The sequence below is a fragment of the Odocoileus virginianus genome, chromosome 27 (genome assembly GCF_023699985.2).
Source record: "Odocoileus virginianus isolate 20LAN1187 ecotype Illinois chromosome 27, Ovbor_1.2, whole genome shotgun sequence".
Classification (NCBI taxonomy): Eukaryota; Metazoa; Chordata; class Mammalia; order Artiodactyla; family Cervidae; genus Odocoileus; species Odocoileus virginianus.
In genome coordinates, this window is record NC_069700.1 from 43,026,066 (window position 1) to 43,032,141 (window position 6,076).

A 6,076-nucleotide genomic window follows, 5' to 3' on the forward strand; every position below is an offset into this window, starting at 1 on the left:
CAATAAAGGCATAGTTGAATAGATAGATGAGCCTTGATACTCAGAGGGAGATGTGGAATGGATATTGTGAAGGAACCCACTGTCCATCAGAGAAGCAATGTCCTAGTTTCATCTTGAGATGATGAGGGCCTTAGCTAGAAATGAGAACCAAGAGGCAGAGAAAGATGCTTAGATATACCAGAGGCTAAGTGGTTAGCACTTGGGGATTGTTTGGACGGGGGAATGGAAGGAGAAGGCAGCATAGGACAAGTCCCAGGATTTTGCTTGGAATGTCTGGGTAGATTGTGTTTCCATTCACTGAGGTGGGGAACGTAGAAGGCTGACCCAGTTTGGGTGGACCCTGATGATTTTGAAATGCCTGTAGAACATTCTGGGGGAGATGTCTAGAGGGCAGTTAGATACTCTGGACTCAGATTTCAGAAAAAGGCCTGAGGCAAAGGTTGCAGATTGAGATGGAGATATAGGTTGAGAATAGCATTAGTTAAAACTGTGGCTATGCCATTCCTTTCTCCAAGGGATTTTCCAAAACCAGGGGTCAAACCCTGGTCTCCCAAATTGCAGGCAGATTCTTTACCGTCTGAGCCACCAGGGAAGTATCTTGAGAGAACTGCCTAGGTAAGCCCATGGTAGATGCTCAGCTAGTTGAATGAAAGTAGGAAAAACAATCCAAAAGTCTACCAACAGAATGGTGTGAAAGCACGTGTGGCGGGTACAGGAGCTGGGAGGGACTCAGGTCTGGCTGCTTTTGTGTCCTTGAGAAAGAAGAGATAAGATGGAGAAAAGATCCAAGGTATAGGTCATATAGAGTCAAGGTGCTAGTTGGAGTAGACAAGGCAAAGCAACTGTGAAATTGGTGTATTGAAAAATAATTGGCAAGTTATGTGCAAGAATGTTCACAGGAGATGTATGCATAGTATCCAACGAATAGAAATAACCTAATACATCATCAAGTGAATGGATAAACAAGCTGTGATACATCCATAAATGAAATATCACTCAGCAACAAAAAGGAACAAACTACTGATATACCTGGATCAACACAGATGAATCTCCCAGGCATTATGCAGAATGGAAGAAGCCAGATACAGGAGTGTATGCTCTATGGTTCCATTTATATGAAGTTCAAGAACAGATTAAACTGGGACTTCCCTGGTAGTCCAGAGGTGAAGAATTTGCCTTGATATGCAGGGGACTCAGGATCGATCCCTGGTCAGGGAACTAAGACCCCACATGCCTCAGAGCCACTAAGCCCATGTGCCACAAGTACTGAAGCCCATGTGCTCTGGAGCCCTCGATCAGCAACTACTGAGGAGGTGCACCACAACTAGAGGGTCTGTGTGCTGCCAGAAGGATCTGGCATGACACAACGAAGACTCGACATAGCCAAATAAATGAATATGTTTGTTTTTTTTTTTTTAAAGAACAGACTAATCTATAGGAGTATAAATCAGTAGTTGCTTCTGGGAGAGGAAAAGGATTGACCAAAGAGGGGCATAGGAGAATTTTCTGGGGTGATGGAAATGATCTGTGTATCAGTTGCAGTGCTGTTTACATGGGCTCATATCTTTGCCAGAGGTCATCAAACTCTTCACTTAAGATCTATGTACTTTACTGTAGTTGCAACTCGTGGGCCCTAGAGTTCAGAGCTCAGTAGTTGTGGTATATGGGCTTAGTTGCTCCGCAGCATGTGGGGTCTTCCCAAACCAGGGATCACACCCATGTCTTCTCCATTGCAAAGCAGATTCTTATCCACCAGAGAAGTCCTTGGATGGAATTTTTTCAAAAGAAACATTTACCAGCTGCTGAAGAAGAAAGGCAAGAAGTAGGAATGAAAAAGTTGTGGAATGGATGTACAGATATCTCTGGTTTGATAAATCTGACAGTGGTCTGCCTTGAGGGTGGTCAGGGCCAATAAACTCCCAACTTAGAACAGGAAAAGAGGTGAAAAAGCAAACTCTAGGAGTTGGTGATGGACCGGGAAGCCTGGTGTACTGCAGTACATGGGGTTGCAGAGAGTAGGACAAGACTGAGCAACTGAACTGAACTGAACTTTACTGTATATATTTATATCTGTATATAAAAATATCATATACATGGACATTAAGTCTTCTAGAGAGATGACAGGTTGAAATAGAAAGCTGGAAAGCCAGAGGCCTGCTCTTGGTTAATGTGGGGGAGCTGGACCATGACAGCAAGGAGAGGCAAGAGACTTCCCTGGTGGTCCAGTGGCTAAGACTCTGTACTCCCAATGCAGGGGCTCAGGTAGGATCCCTGGTCATGGAACTAGATCCCACATACCTCAACTAAAGATCCCATGAGCCACAACTGAAGATGCTATATGCCACAACTAATACCTGGTGCAGCCAAGTAAAATTTTTTTTTTTTTAGAGGCCAAAGGTGGGGTCTACCTCTGAGAAGTCATGGTCAGAGATTGAGAGTATAACCTGGGAGCCATTAATTAGTCAAAAAATATTTATAAGGACTTGACTGGAGGAGTTGTAACAACATGGAACAACAGACTGGTTCCAAATAGGAAAAGGAGTAAGTACATCAAGGCTGTGGATTGTCACCCTGCTTATTTAACTTATATGCAGAATATGTCATGAGAAACGCTGGGCTGGATGAAGCACAAGCTGGAATCAAGATTGCAGGAGAAATATCAATAACCTCAGATATGCAGATGACAATAGCCTTATGGCAGAAAGTGAAGAACTAAAAAGCCTCTTGACAAAAGTGAAAGAGGAGAGTGAAAAAGTTGGCTTAAAGCTCAGCATTCAGAAAACTAAGATCATAGCGTCCAGTCCCATCACTTCATACCAAATAGATGGTGAAACAGTGGAAACAGTGGCCAACTTTATTTTTGGGGGCTCCAGAATCACTGCAGATGGTGACTGAAGCCATGAAATTAAAATTACTTACTCCTTGGAAGAAAAGTTATGACCAACTAGAGAGCATATTAAAAAGCAGAGACATTACTTTGCCAACAAAGGTCCGTCTAGTCAAGCATATGGTTTTTCCAGTAGTCATGTATGGATGTGACAGTTGGACTATAAAGAAAACTAAGCGCCGAAGAACTGATGCTTTTGAACTGTGGTGTTGGAGAAGACTCTTGAGAGTCCCTTGGACTGCAAGGAGATCCAACCAGTCCATCCTAAAGGAAATCAGTCCTGAATATTCATTGGAAAGACTGATGTTGAAGCTGAAACTCCAATACTTTGGCCACCTGATGCGAAGAGCTGACTCATTTGAAAAGATCCTGATGCTGGGAAAGATTGAAGGCAGGAGGAAAAGGGGACGACAGAGGATGAGGTGGTTGGATGGCATCACTGACTCAATGGACATGAGTTTGAGTAAACTCTGGGAGTTGGTGATGGACAGGGAGGCCTGGCATGCTGCAGTCCATGGGGTCACAAAGAGTCAGACACAACTGAGTGACTGAACTGAACTGAACTGACTGACTGGAGAAGTTACTCACATCTCACCCTTGCCAGGAGAAGGAATGGCATCCCATTCCAGTACTCTTGCCTGGAAAATCCCATGGACGGAGGAGCCTGGGAGGCTGCAGTCCAAGGGGTCGCTAAGAGTTGGACATGACTGAAGCGACACAGCAGCAGCAGCAGCAGCAGCACCCTTGCCAACACTTAGAGGAGGAAACACTAGGTGAGATGGGGTCACTTGTGCTATGATTCCAGAAACTCTTCTGTTTTTTCACCTCTTTCCCTGTTCTAAGTTGGGAGTTTATTGGCCCTGACCACCCTCAAGGCAGACCACTGTCAGATTTATCAAACCAGAAATATCTGTACATCCATTCCACAACTTTTTTATTTATACTTCTTGCCTTTCTTCTTGAGTAGCTGGTATAAGTTTCTTTTGAAAAATTCCATTCAAAGACTCCCTTAGTGGATAAGAATCTGCTTTGCAATGGAGGAGACACAAGTGTGATTCCTGGTCTGGGAAGATCCCACATGCTGTGGAGTAACTAACGACAACTTCTGAGCCCCAATTCTAGGGCCCACGAGCCGCAACTACTGAAGCCCGTGCTCCTAGAACCTGTGCTCTGAAACAAGAAAAGCCACCACAATGAGAAGCCTGCACACTGCAACAAAGTGTAACCACTGCTTGCTGCAACTAGAGAAAGCCTGCAGAAAGCAACGAAGACCCAGCACAGCCAAAAGTAAAATTATTAAAAAGAGAAAAATTCCATCCTTGAGTTTGCTGAGCTAATTAGCACAGGTTAAAGTTCTTTAGAGGCTCTCAGAGTTATTGAAAAGGGTCCTTGAATCCACACATACACCAGGATTTATTCTAGATGGCCTTTAAAAAAAGCCAAGTACTGTCTTCAGAATCCACATTTTGGGATATTGGAAATCTTAGGTAGCAAAAAGAGGTGGAAAGAGCAGAAAACCTTTGAGTTCAGGCCCAACTGTACCACTGCTCATTCTCGCCCAGGACTGGGAGGGAGATAAAGGGAGATAACATACAATGACCCTCCGCTACAGTGGGGTCTGGAAACCAACAAAAGCTACTCCCATTTTACAGATGTGTAAGTAGTGGAACCATGATTCCTGTTTACGTTACCTTGACTTCTAAGCCTCATTGCCCTGAGACATGGATTGAGTGCCATGTGATTGGGTCTGTGAATGACAGAGTTTTATCTTCAGGCCAGTTGCGCATTCCAGCCCTTCATCCCCACTCCACTGGTGGTGACCTTCCCTCCTTCCCCAAACGATGGGATTCTCACAGGTGAGTGGAAGAGACAGTTTACTCCACATTCACCCTTTGGGTGTGAGGATGGGTTATTGACAGGACAAGGCAAGGTATGGAACAGAGCAAAAGCTACAATTAAGGCCCTGTTGTGAAAAGCCATGTATTGCATGCTCTGTGACCACCAGGGGGCAGGCCTTGCTTGCTCTGTCACCTCATTTCCGCACCCTTGGTTAGATGGCCCTGAAGAGGCTGCCACTCCATTCACTGAATGGCTGAGTCAGTCCTTCCCAGACTGTGAGGTACCCGTGTTTGTCTAGGTGGTTCAGAGAGGTTCAATAATTTGTCCAAGATTAGGTAGCTAGTTTGTAGGGGACCTGGCGTTTTGAATACAGCCTGACTCCAAGTCAGCATTCTTAACCAAAAAAAAGCTCCAGATCACTGCTGTGGAAGATGGAGAACTGCATGATCCATGAGTGTGTTGTGAAACAGCAAGAAACTTGGTCAGACAGAAAGAATATGGACCACTATAAAAGGAGTCACAGAGAAAATGTGTGGTGAGGGCTGGGCAGATTTCACCCAGCATTTGTATATGTCATCTTTCTTTTCTATGTGTTGTGTTATCTTATGTAGGTGTGTAATACATATACAAAAGTGTGTGGCACACTTGTACTAATCCATGTGTAACACAAAGTGTCTTTTTTAAAGATAATTAAGTAATCTTGGCTGTGTGGGTCTTTGTTGCTGTGCGAGGGTTCTCTACTTGTGGAGGCAAAGGCCACTCTGGTTGCGGTGTGCAGACTTCTCATTGAAGTGGCTTTTCTTATTGTAAAGCACAGGGTCTAGGCACGTGGGCTTTAATCGCTGCAGCACATGGGTTCAGTAGTTGCAGCAAGGAGGCTCTAGAGTAGTTGCTCTGCAGCAGGTGGAATCTTCCCGGACCAGGGATTGAACCCTTGTCCCCTGCATCGACAAGCCGATTCCTATCCACCGTACCACCAAGGAAGTCCCACAGTGTGTCTCCTTTCCTTTGTGTCTGTAGAAAATGTATTTCCCACAGTGGGGGCACCTTGTAATTTCTCAAGAAATATTAGCTAATGAATGAATAAAATAATAAAGATGACTGAATTTACCTAAATCTGTGGAGAACACACTTGGTCAAGTGGACCTCTTTGAGAGGTGTATTCCTTTAATGGAGATCTGAATCTGAATGAATCCAAACCTCCATCAGCTGCACCCAAGTCAACACAGCCTCAGTGAAACAGGGTGTGTGTGTTAGTCGCTCAGTCATGTCTGACTCTCTGCGACCCCATGGAGTGTTGCCCACCAGACTCCTCTGTCCATGTGATTTTCCCAGCAAGAATACTGGAGT